The following is a 12,395-nucleotide window of genomic DNA, read 5'->3' on the forward strand; positions in this document are numbered from 1 at the left end:
TGTTCTCTAGTTGGGAGGAATGCCACGCACAAGTTAATGGATTCAAAGGAGCATGTTACAAAGGATACAAGTCCAAACATGAAGTTGTTACGGCATACAACAGTCATCCAAGCCGAGCTAAAATTGGCTAACTTTGATAATAAGAAATGTGATTTTATGTGTAAAGATGTCATAATCCTAGTTCTAGTTGTAATCATCATAATTTTGCTATGTAAGATGATGTGACTTGTAAGATCACTGTGTCAACTGTCAATACCTTTATGCCTATTTTGCTTTGTAAGTTGCGACTTTTTTTTTTGTTAAATGTGGTCTTAACTATCAGTTCCTTCATGGTTATCTCACTCTTTCGACAACCTCCCTCCCTCCCTCATCAGCTTTATCTCTATTTTCCTCCTTCCTCTGCTCTTTATATGCAGAATACTCAACCACTCGTTGTCATCGTATGTAGAACTCCTAGGAAGTGATGGCATCACCGACCGCCAATCCAACCCAGGTGTTAGAAGGAGATGTAGTGCCACCGTCAAACATTGAAGAAGGTAGCCTGTGCCACTACCTCATCCTGGACCAGATGCATGTGGAGGTGATTAGGTAATTCATAAGTAGATGAATGCATCTATTTTACATATTATCGTATAGGATCCCAATAGTTTTTTTGCTTATGCGTAGATGCTTGACGCTCCGGAGGGTCACAACAATGAGAAATCCCAGGAGTGGCATCGTGTCCGAGGTCCCTCGAAGATGCCTATAGGATGATTTTTTATCACGGATGTCTCACCAGCAGGGGAGCCAACTGCACTAGAGAGAGTACTGGGGCCATACAAGTCAGTCTGTGGGATTGTTGTTAATTATCACGTGCCCATCAGCTACAGATTGTGGACTGGTGAATGAGGTGATCTGCACGTGTTTCCTGATTCGATCAAGAACGACATCTTGTGACCCAAGATATTAGAGAAGTTCGACTTCCCTAAAGAAACAGGTATGGAAGTAGTTATGTGTAAGACGCTAATGATCATGGGCCTTTCATTTAAGAACTGGAAGGGGACACTAAACAGAACGTATGTGCAAAAAGGTACAATGCTAGATTTCCACAAATTGCTGCAACTGGAAGATCATTGGTAAGCTTTTACGGAGTACAAGTTGTCGGAAGAAGTACAGAGGTTGAGTGAGGTGAACAAAGCAAACTTGAAGAAGAACATGTACCCCCACAGAGTCGGCAGTCGTGGATACATGAGGAAAGAAAGGCAGTGGCAACAACAGCTAGATGAACTATGAGAGAGAGGTGTCACGTCTGAGGCGGAGGGCTAGAGCGAATGATCAACACACTTCCTTCTTGGGAGGGGTGCTTCTTACTTATCTAATGGAAGCTTATCCTTTACGACCTCCAAAGACATGGAAGCGATGCAAGATCTTGCAAACAAGCTTGCGGAAGCCCATGAGTAGTCTTCACAAGGCTCTTTCAAGCAAGACAGGGATAGGGACAAGCTCACCTTCACCCTGGGAAACAAGGAGCACGGTGGTCGCACATGAGGCGTTGGTGTGATGGGTTGGAAATTTGGATTCCCAGGCGACGTCAATAGTTACAAGAGTCAAAAGAGATCCCAAGCAGCACGAGATGCAGAATGAGCAGCAGAACAAGCTAGGATGATTGAAATGCTTGAACAATCGCTAACAAAGGAGAGGAAACATACAAAAGAAAAAATAGCACAAGTAGTGTCCCAAGCCCTCATGCATCAACGGGGTACCATTGTGAGCGAACAGGAACGGCTAAAAAGCATCTCCTGATGGTGCGCGCTCCAGTCCCGGTGATCGTCGGAGTAGCTGTGAATCTACCGGAGTTTCGGGAGCTGAATCCATCACTTATCCTGTGGACCTCATCACAGCCCGGACACCGTGTGACCTACACATTGGTGTTAGGAACATTACCATCAAGGTGGCTTCCGGCGTGGCTTATCCCCGTGGCTCCCATGAACAATTGCACAGACGTCTGATACCGGAGGGCTCGTTGTCGTTGAAGTAGATGAGGCAGTTGACTAGTACCACCATGTTGAGTTGGACTACCCCGCAGAGGAGGGGGCGAGGAGAGAACGAGCACACATTCATCGCGTGGGAGAAGGCCCACATAGTGTTTCCACCAGGGACAGCTCCTGAGAACCTCTACTCTCCAGTGCACCTCGGGTCGTCATTGCCTCTTAGATCTCCCTCTCCTCACCAATCGCCTAGAAGAAGTCCACCTCCTTAGCCATCACCTCAAACAAATCCACCGCTCAATAAGCCAGCACCATCAAGAACCCAGCCATCAGCTCGGAAAACACGATCAGGTTCCGCAGCATCCAAGCAGACGTCATCATCTAAAAAGTCAGTGGCATCTAAGAAGTTGGTGGAACCCAAGGATGTCTATTCACTCACTGCTGAGGAAACCAAAAAGATTGTGGATGCCAATGTCACATCTCATTTTCATCCTCCACCACCTCCATCGAAGCCTATTGTTCCTGAAGATGCCATGAAATTTTTCACAAAAATGGCCAAAGTTAAACAGACAAGGGCGGCTTCAAAAAAGCCACCGACTGACTATGAATGCATCAGTAAGAAGCAGGCGAAGAGCAAGTCAGGCCCAATCATTAAGGATGCTCCAAGCATTGCGGACTTCCTAGCTGAATCAAGACTAACAGCAGAGGAACTAGCACGGCTTACTGTGGGAGCGGATATCCAAAAGATGGATGTTACATGGCCGTTTGAGTTAACCAAACCTTTGGTCAAACCAGATATAGAAAGAAACTTACAACTCAATTGCACGATTACATCAATGGTACTTGGAGCATTCCGGACAGGGTTTTAAGGCGTTTCCCGTAAGATATACAGATGATTATTTCCTCAATGGGGATGGCTCCTTCTGGGTGTATTTCAAGAACTTGTGTGAATTGTATAAGGCAGATGCCCTCGATGTGGCTATAGTCAGAGTGTGGACTCTGTAAGTGACTTATGCATATAATTCACGTTATATGATCTTGTACCTTGAAATTGCATAGCTAATTTCTCTCTTTTGTAGAACGGAGATCCAAGCATGCGGACAATACTTAGATAAGAAAGTAGGATTTATCGATCCTGGGCTTGTGAACTAGAAACTTATAAGCGAGAATCCAGACTTCACCGAGGACTACTTATTGAAGTGTCTGCTTCACCACCAATACAAGAAATTCATACTCTTGCCCTACAATTATGAGTACGTGTTTGCACGCCAGGGCGTCCTCATTTTATGGGCAACTCGATTCAAGTATTAATTTGCTATGGTGATATATTCTGCAGTTTTCATTGGATCCTCCTTGTCATCCACCCATACTTGAGCAAGATCATTGTCTTGGACTCACAAAAGAGAGATCACACGACTTACCAACACCTCATTGACATGCTAAACAGGTTAACTCGATCATTTAATTTTCTTGATGATTGCATCTAAGTTTAATTGGTATTCATATTCATGTACAGGGCGTACACAAGATACCGAAAAAAGAGTATCATCTACTTTCCATTCAGGAAGCAATATGATGTAAAAACTGACTTTCCAATATACAGGGACTATTCATGTCTTATATTTCCTACTAAATAAAAAGGTTCAATTCATTCCACTGACAAATCCTTCCCTCTTGAAGTTTATGAGGTAGCCAGCCGGCAACAATCTCTGCGCGTTTTATGTTGTTACTAACATGCACGCATTCAGCCCGGACGGAGACGCTGTTAGGTTCAATGATCTTGAGGTATGAAATTAATAACATATCAATACCTTCTTTTCAATTTCTATACGTGTTCAAGGACTAATTCTTTCGATTCTTCAAACGCAGCGCTCGAAACTACGCACAAATGCGTTGCAACCTGCAGAAATACATGCCCTTCAAGAACAGATCGCCGGGTTCTTCTTAGAACATATTATCAACCTAAACGGCGAGTTTCATGAACCGATCGTGCCTTCCACGCGTCACAGATCTTCAGATGACACCATTACTTCTAGTAGAGAGTATGTGACAAGGAGGAAGGCTACCAAGGGGCTTGACAACATATTATATTTCACCAAATGACACAATATTAATGTATGTCATTAATTACTATTTATTAATGAATGATATGAATTACTATGTATGGTGCAAAGTTGGTATCGATGGGATGGCCTTCCAACGATGATACGAAGGATGATCAAGAAGCACCGACCAAGAAGCGTGCCCAGGATGAGGATGAGAGGCTGCCCTGTCAGCTGTGCTCTGTAGAGGTTGTGTCCTGTAAGCGTGCCCAGGAGGAGGAGGAAGAGAGGGTGGCACATCAGTGTGGTCTGGAGGAGGCCGAAGGCTCAAATCGTAGAGGCGTTCAGGCGTCAGATTTCGATGTCTTTGACAAGTCGGTGAGCCTGGAGCTTAGGCGAAGCTACGATCGATCAGGCATGGCCGGGTCCAACGCTCCACCACCATCGGCCCCCCGCGTCCCCGGATGTACACACGCCTATAGTCGACAGTGCGGAGACGCGGTCCTCATCATGGGAGAGGAAATAGAGGTACAAGTAGAGGGATACTGGACTGGCTGAACTCGACCGACTTTTCAGGGGGTGACCTGTGAGAACTATTATGGACATATGTGTGTTTGTTGATGTCTATGACTTGAAATATGTGTTCATTACTATGTATTAATGAGGTGCATTTATTATTGATTTATATTAAATATATGTATCATTGTATGCATGTATTGATAGAGAAACGGAGAGATCAAGGAGTGAAAGGGAGTACAGAGAGGACAGAGAGAGGGAGGAGGGGAGGGAAGAGAGGCAAAACACTGCCAGCTGAATCTTTCAGCCAACAGTGATTTCAGGTTCATCACTACCGGTTGAAGGATTTAGCTGGCAGTGATGCCTTGGGTCCACCGAATTAGCTGGCAGTGAAGGATTTATCACTGCCCGTTGCCCACTGCCGGCTCCAAAACCGACAGTGAAGGTGGTTTTGGAGCCGGCAGTGAAGGGGGTTTCTGCAGTAGTGCCACATTACACGAAGAAACAATGCAACCTGAATATATTGCCATTGATGACAATTTCAATCATAGATTTTGGTTAGTTGTATACATAGCACATAGTGGTAAAGTCTATCTCTTGTGATGCAACAGGACTAAGCTTAATAAAAGACATTCCTAACAATTCTACAATCGTAGTTCATTTTTATTATCTAGACAGAATCAACACATACCCTTCAAGGTAGGCATCTTGATCCATCTTCCTTCATGTATTTCTCATTGAGACCTGGTATTGGTTTGTAATTCAGTACTTTAATTCTCTTGCATCATGTACTCAAAAGGTTGTGAAGGATTTCCCGTGTATTGAAGGCATTATTTGGAGTGTTCATTTGGATACTGTATTTATCTATCATCTTCTTAATCTCTACTATATAATTCTGACAAATTTGAGTATTACTAATTGTTTGTCATGTCATGTGCAAAACCAAACCATTATGTTGAATGTTCCATATGTTTTTATGTGAACAAGCTTAGTTAATTTGATCACAAAAATTCGTCCTTATTGGTACATTTAGAGAGCTGTAATTGGTGACAATTGATATAACACCAAAGATATTAGGATTTAAGGATCCAATGCTAGATCTATATGCTTTGAATATTGGCAAAAATTGTGAGAGCAATCATTTTATCTCTTACTCTTCATGATTGAGGTGTGTGTCAGATTTATTTGATTGTCTTGTGCTCTGCACATGAGATGTTATGCTACCACTGATTCCTCTCACCGCAAAATGACTAATGACAGAATAGCTTTTGTTTGCAGCCATTTCACAAGAGCTGATCTAATTCAATTCCTGAAAAAGAAAAGGAGGTGAGCGAACTCCTCCACTAACGGATAACTGTATGAACTTTTTTGAGGTGCATCAGTACTTACTCTATTGTGTATGCTCAAAGCTTGGATCAACTCTCTTCCAGGTTTGGCACACAGGATAGCATTTGTTTGTAGCCATTTTCCAATTTGCCGAGTGAAGCAAATAATGAAGAATTATTTGTTCTTGCTTCACTGCTGTTACTATGAAAGTTGGTCAGCTCAGCCCTCTTGCATGCTTGGCATATAAAGGTATCTTTTATTATCAGCTATTTTCGAGTTGAGGAAAGGATGGGAAATATTAAGAAATTGTTATTTTTCTGCTTTCCTGCTTGGATGCTAATAGGATGCAACAACACATCATAAAGAACACTTGTTTTGTTTATCTTTTGGTGACTAAATCTTTGGCTCGCTTCTGACCAAGAAAGAACCAATTTTATTTTTTCCATAATAAACATGTCCTTTATTTGACACACTATATGATCCATTAAGTTTAATATTTGAATGTCTTTTTCATGCAGGCGTGAAAAAGGTTATATCTAAGCAAGGATGGCATGCAATGGCTCTTTAAGTCCTAACATTAAGAGGCCGACAAACTGCTGAAAGCCTGTCCCATGGTAGTAGCCAGTATAAAATAGATTGATGATATGTCTAAGAATGATCAATTAATTCGTTATTTGTTCTATCATTTTGCTCTTAATGAATATTTTCTTTCATTTGATAGCTATGTACACAGTAGCTTACATATGCACATGCGTCTTTTGATTGGTTTGTTCTTGTCATGAAATCTAAGATTTGAGAACTGTTGTGCTTGTTTTGTACTCATATATACGAAGCTCCATAACTATTTTGTTTGTGTTCACCTATAGTATATAATATTAGATATCAATCGAAACTATGTTATTGTATATCGATCGTTTGCTCCCGTGGTATGTATTATCCCTATGCATGGATACCTGGTTACACGGCATTTTAATGGCCTATTGTACCCTGCTTCATTAAAAAAAAAAAAAGGTGCTCATGTTAAAGTCAATGTTGTTCATTGCAATTCAATGTTATTAGTACAAAAATACATGCATCACCATATGGTTAGTTAGCTCATTTCATGTAAGAAATAAATTTATATTATGGGTATAATTTTAGAACCGTTGCAACGCAGCATTTTGCTAATGCATCTCCAAACCCACGTGTCCTCTCCACGCGTCCCATGCGCGCGCGCTGCAGCTCCTCCCCCAGTTGCACACTCCTACTAGCAGGCAGCAGCCGCCAGTTGCGCTATTTCTCTCTCACATTATAATCATCTCTCTATCTCTCTCTCACACACACAGAAGCTACGATCTATAAAACGCACCAACCAACTACGCAGCAAGCTGATCACTACACACCAAGAAAAAGGCGCGGATAGCTCTGCAAGCTATAGTTTGGGCTCGTGAATTGCCGATCTCTTTTCGCCACTTTGCCAGCGACCGACCGATCTGTAGCACCCATCTCGCCCGTGTCACGAGGAGCCCACGGCCGTCGCCATTGCCGCTGCAAGTTGCAACCTTTTCCCGTTCCTATCTCTCTCATGGTATAAAAGGGCGGAGAGATGGAGCAGCAGCAGCAGCAGGTGAGGAGGAGCAGGGGGCGGAGGAACGGCGAGGTGCAGGTGGTGGACGGATCGGAGGTCCGGGCGCTCGTGGAGAACAAGGAGGCGTTCGCGAAGTTCGTGGACGACAGGTTCCGGCAGCTCGACCGCGACGGCGACGGGAGACTGTCGGTGAGGGAGCTCCAGCCGGCTGTTTCGCATATTGGCGCCGCCATCGGGCTGCCGGCGAGGGGGTCGTCGCCGCAGGCCGACCACATCTACTCCGAGGTATGAGTTACAGTAGTTCTCTTTTTCCATTGTTCTTTGAAAGTCATTTGAGCCGTAAATTGAGAGTGGATGTTTATGTTGTTGTCGAGCACTGTGTAAGTGTCTAGTTTTGTTTCCTCTTTTTCTTGCGGGGTGTGTAAGTGTCTACTTAACTATAAGATTTAAGAATTTTGAGGTGTGTATGCTTCACTAATATTTTTCAGGTGTAAAATTAACTAATGTGTATTTTCTTGCGATGTGGCGAAATTAAGGGGTTGTTCATTTCACGGGGTGCTTAACCATAAAAAAATGTTTTATATATGGGTGTTCCCTTTCATTTATTTTTCAAAAATATACTTGACAATAGTTTGTGCAAATAGTGCAAATAATCCAAGTCCTAATAAAGAGAAAGAATAAGTCCATTTTACGTACTCCTAATAAAAATATTACCTTTTCCCTATTATGAATAAAAAATAACTTATATGTTGTAAATATGCAACTTATGTGGTGTCAAACAAAAGATTACCAACTCCTGTATATTCACGGTTGCTCGAATAGAAATATAGGCATTGAAAAGGTTTGACTGTATCATAACAATGTTTTTACTCAGTCCAATACAAAGAGTGTTGTTAATTTGGAAATAGTCATGGTCTGCAAAAAAAATACTTGCCCAGGAACTTCTCAACGTATACATAACATCACAATATGTCAAGAATTTTTTGACAGTTTTCTTTCCTCTTTATCGGACACGATTGATCTCTCTGGAATGACCACAGACAACAACTGCTCACTATAAACATTTTCAAAAAGAGTACAATTACTAGATATCAGGTGACGGCTAACTCTAGAAGAGTGTAGTTCCTAAGATGCTGTTCCGTTTGCAAACAGTTCCGGTGCAAATAAACTTGTTTTTTACTCGAATGGTGTCCCTCACATCCACAATATGGGTCTGTTTCTTCCAGACTGGTTCTGACTTCTATTCCTATTAAAAACTCAGAAGCTAAAAATCCAAACAAACATGTTTGTTAAAATGTGGCTTCCGTAGAAGCCAGAAACCTACATCTGAGAAAATAAACTAGAAACTGAGAAGCTAGCTAAGAGTAGCTTTTTTTGAGAAGTAGTGTGCTAAGAAACAAAAAATTATTGTAAAATTTAACAACTAAAATCCAAAATTAACTTTTTAGAAATCTAAAAGCACAGTTTTTCAAAAAAGTTAGAAATAGAAATCCAAACAAACAGATCCTAAGATTGTACCCTCGCAGGATAGACTTCTTCACACCTCCACCACTGCATCCTCGCTCTTGTTGGCACTAGGCATTTTTCCAAAAATGTATTATTGTCTTATTGAAAATGTTTTAAAACTTTTGCGAATTGAAGTGAGCCATGAGAATCAAAGTTGTATGTAAAGTAGTGTTTAGTTGAAGGATGAGGTGGGATGAGATGATTTGATTTATATATTTGGGATGTGATGATTCTATTTATATATAGGTGCTTATTTGTTAGGTAGGATGAGACGAGTCTATTTTAGTATCTTAGGTCCACCGTCAATATCACGTTTGAAATGAGATGGCTGTGTTCCACAACTTTTTTTTAAGAACGGTTCGATCCCAAATCTTTAAAGAATATTTTCTGGTTTCGAACCATTCCATCCCACTGTTCTCTATACAAACAGCTCAAAAATAAGATAGATCCACTCCATCCCACGAACCAAATACTAGCTAAGATACAGTGATACAGTAACATGATAATGGGGAAAATTACCAGCCATTTATACAATCTGTAATGTTTCCTGCAGGTTCTTAACGAGTTCAGTCACGGCCTCACGGGAAGCAAGACTCGGTGAATAAGTCGGGATTTCAGCGGGTGCTGTCCTTCATACTTCTTGGAATGGCGGCTGGGCTGAAGAGGGACCCCATTGTGATCCTGAGGATAGATGGGGAAGACCTGAATGAATTTGTTGAGAGTCCGACGTATGAGCCAGAAGTGGTCGCCATCTTTTCACAAGTGGAATCTGGAACTGCGACGCTGCGCCAGTGCTTGTTGGCTGCTCTTCGACAGCTGACGGTCGACCACGGAATGCCACCGGCTTCGGACTCTTGGGTAATCTAATGAAAGCTGAATATTTACTCTCAGAATGTAATTCCTTTAACTGAATTGAATCTTGGGTAATTTGATATAAGTACTGAATATTTACTTTCAGAATAAATACCCTTTTTAGTGAATTAGTAGCGGTGCATAACTTCTATACAATTAATCCATGCTCGTTGAGAAAACAGAGACGACATAATATAAGTTACAAACTATGATTGGGTGCTTGTGACAGGTTGTGGATAATATTATAGAACCCGCGTTGCAAGAACTGCGCTCTGATCAGCTCGAGCAACATGTTTCGCAAGAGGTCTTCCTCCAAGAATTCAAGAAGTTTCTGGGCATCATCACTCGACGACTGCAACAGCACCCTGTGATTGTCGCGCATACTGAGAACACCTTTGACGGGAGTGGCATCAGGAGGTTGCTGTCGAACAAGTTTGAACTGGACAAGGTATGAGAATTATACTTCAGTAGTTGATCGTCGGTTTTACATGATACTGATTAACAACATACATCTCTTAACTTGTTCTAGCTATTGGACTCTGTTTGGAGAGATGTGCCAAAAGAACACAAGGATAAGACATCAAAAGAATATCTTCGGGTTGCACTTGATAGGATGGCCGACTCGGCATGTTTACCACCTTATGGAGCTGTTGATCAGGTAAAAGTGTTCCTCCGTAACCCAATATAACACGTAACAGTAGAGCAGAACCAACATGTAAATGCCGCAGTTTATCCCATTGGTAGCACCATAATTGAAAAATCTGAAATGTTGCAGACTTGTAACTAAAGTTTAACCTTTATTTAAATAAACTACTAAGTTTAACGATTCCAAACACCATAGGTGGATGCTGTGGTGAACGAAGCATTCAAGATGGCAAAAGCCGACGACGGGAAGGCGGTTGACGAGGCAGAGTCCAAGAAGCTTCTGACCGAGATCCTCGGAGCAATCATGCTGCAGTTGGATGGCAACCCAATCTGTGTCTCGACGAACACCGTCGTCCATGAGCCGATGTCCAATACCACCTCCCTGTTGTCGCCGTCACCGCTGTCTCCAATGGTGTCCTCGCCGAGCGAATAATGAGAAGTTGCATAACTGAAACGACGGTGGACAAGAACATCCACTGAGCAGTGACGGACTATGATGCTTGTTTTCTTCTGATCACAGTGCAATAACCATGCTAGTTTTCTTGCAGCTTGGGAAGATGCATATATGTTGCTTGTAACTCGGGTGTTTATTACTGTTGAAATAAGGCTCTTGAAGCCAGCTGTAAGAGTCGGAATAACGAGAAGTGGCCTCTTTTTAACTTTGATCAAATTGTTGTAGTATTCAAAGCCCGTTGGGTTGATTTCTCCCCCATTCCATCTACACGATTCGACATCAGAATTTACTACTCTATTTCAACATGATATTTACTAGTACTCGATTTTTTACCTTCCAGGAATAAACTTAGGCAAGAAATGGAATTTTTATGCGTCTACCTATCTCATGCATGAATTTTACATCTATAGAATCGAATATGTATAAAATACCTAATCGGAAGGTGTGAATGATTGCGAAAACTAAATTTAAAATTTAGATCACCCTATTAAATATTTGATTTACTCGTGAAATTCAGTTTGAAACAGACAACTATCATATCACTAAAAGCGATTTGTAGAAAAAAACTAACCATTTGATTACTCTCAATTTTTTCTGTAGAAACTGGATAATTATAAAAACTATTCTCATAAAAATCAAGTCAATCGGATCTCTAATTTTAAAGATACAAAATTCACAGGCAGACTAGGATGAAAATAGATCAAACATAAATATTGCAAGAATTATGAAAATTTGACCATCAAATTTTTCGTGGGATTAACTTGATACATTAGAATGATTTTTAGATGGATCAAACCAACATAAATTGTAACCATTGGACGATCCATCCAAAATCACTGCATAATAACAAACACCAAGAACAGGACGAGAAACTTACAAAATTTACACTTTATTACATGAACGAGTTATAAGATGTGTCTCTAAAGCGTTCCCAAAAGTTTCCTCACGAAATCGTAGATGAGAAACTATTGTTCTCTTTTTCTAAAACTCTCTCGGTCTGTTTTCTCTCCTGGCGGGGTACTGTGCTCGATCGGCTACGTTACTATTTATAAATCAGCAAACCGAGCCGAACTCCCAGCACGGCAGCTGGGCCTGCCTAGCGCATCAGCCGAACCCACACAGCAGCCACAATCCCGCCGAGTTTTTTTTTTTATATTTTTCCTATTAAATATTTAAATAAATAGACTTTTGATGGTAAAATTTATATAAATAGACGTCTACCGCTCTTAAAAGGACTGCTACCCTTTCTGAGAGCGGTAACGATACCACTGTGGCACCGCCACCCCTTACTGCCCTCTTAAAAGGTGGGTGGGGCCCACTCGGCGCCCGCCGCCCTAACCACACTCTCAGAGGGCGGGTAGGCTTACCGCTCTATGAGAGGCCGGGTAGCCCCTGCCGGCGCACTGGTAGGGTGGGTAGATTTGTTGAAATTTATTTTTTTAATTTAACGTTTGTATAGCTCAATTTGAAAAATAGTGCACATTCATTCGGTGAAAAATATTGGAAATTGATATTTTGGA

The 12,395-nt window shown here is 41.6% G+C and overlaps 1 pseudogene; it reads left to right on the forward strand.

Moving 5' to 3' along the window:
* Positions 1 to 7,421: 7,421 nt before the first annotated feature.
* Positions 7,422 to 11,131, forward strand: LOC133908093 (uncharacterized; annotated as a pseudogene).
* Positions 11,132 to 12,395: the final 1,264 nt, after the last annotated feature.

Source organism: Phragmites australis, chromosome 24 (genome assembly GCF_958298935.1).
Source record: "Phragmites australis chromosome 24, lpPhrAust1.1, whole genome shotgun sequence".
NCBI classification, from domain to species: domain Eukaryota; kingdom Viridiplantae; phylum Streptophyta; class Magnoliopsida; order Poales; family Poaceae; genus Phragmites; species Phragmites australis.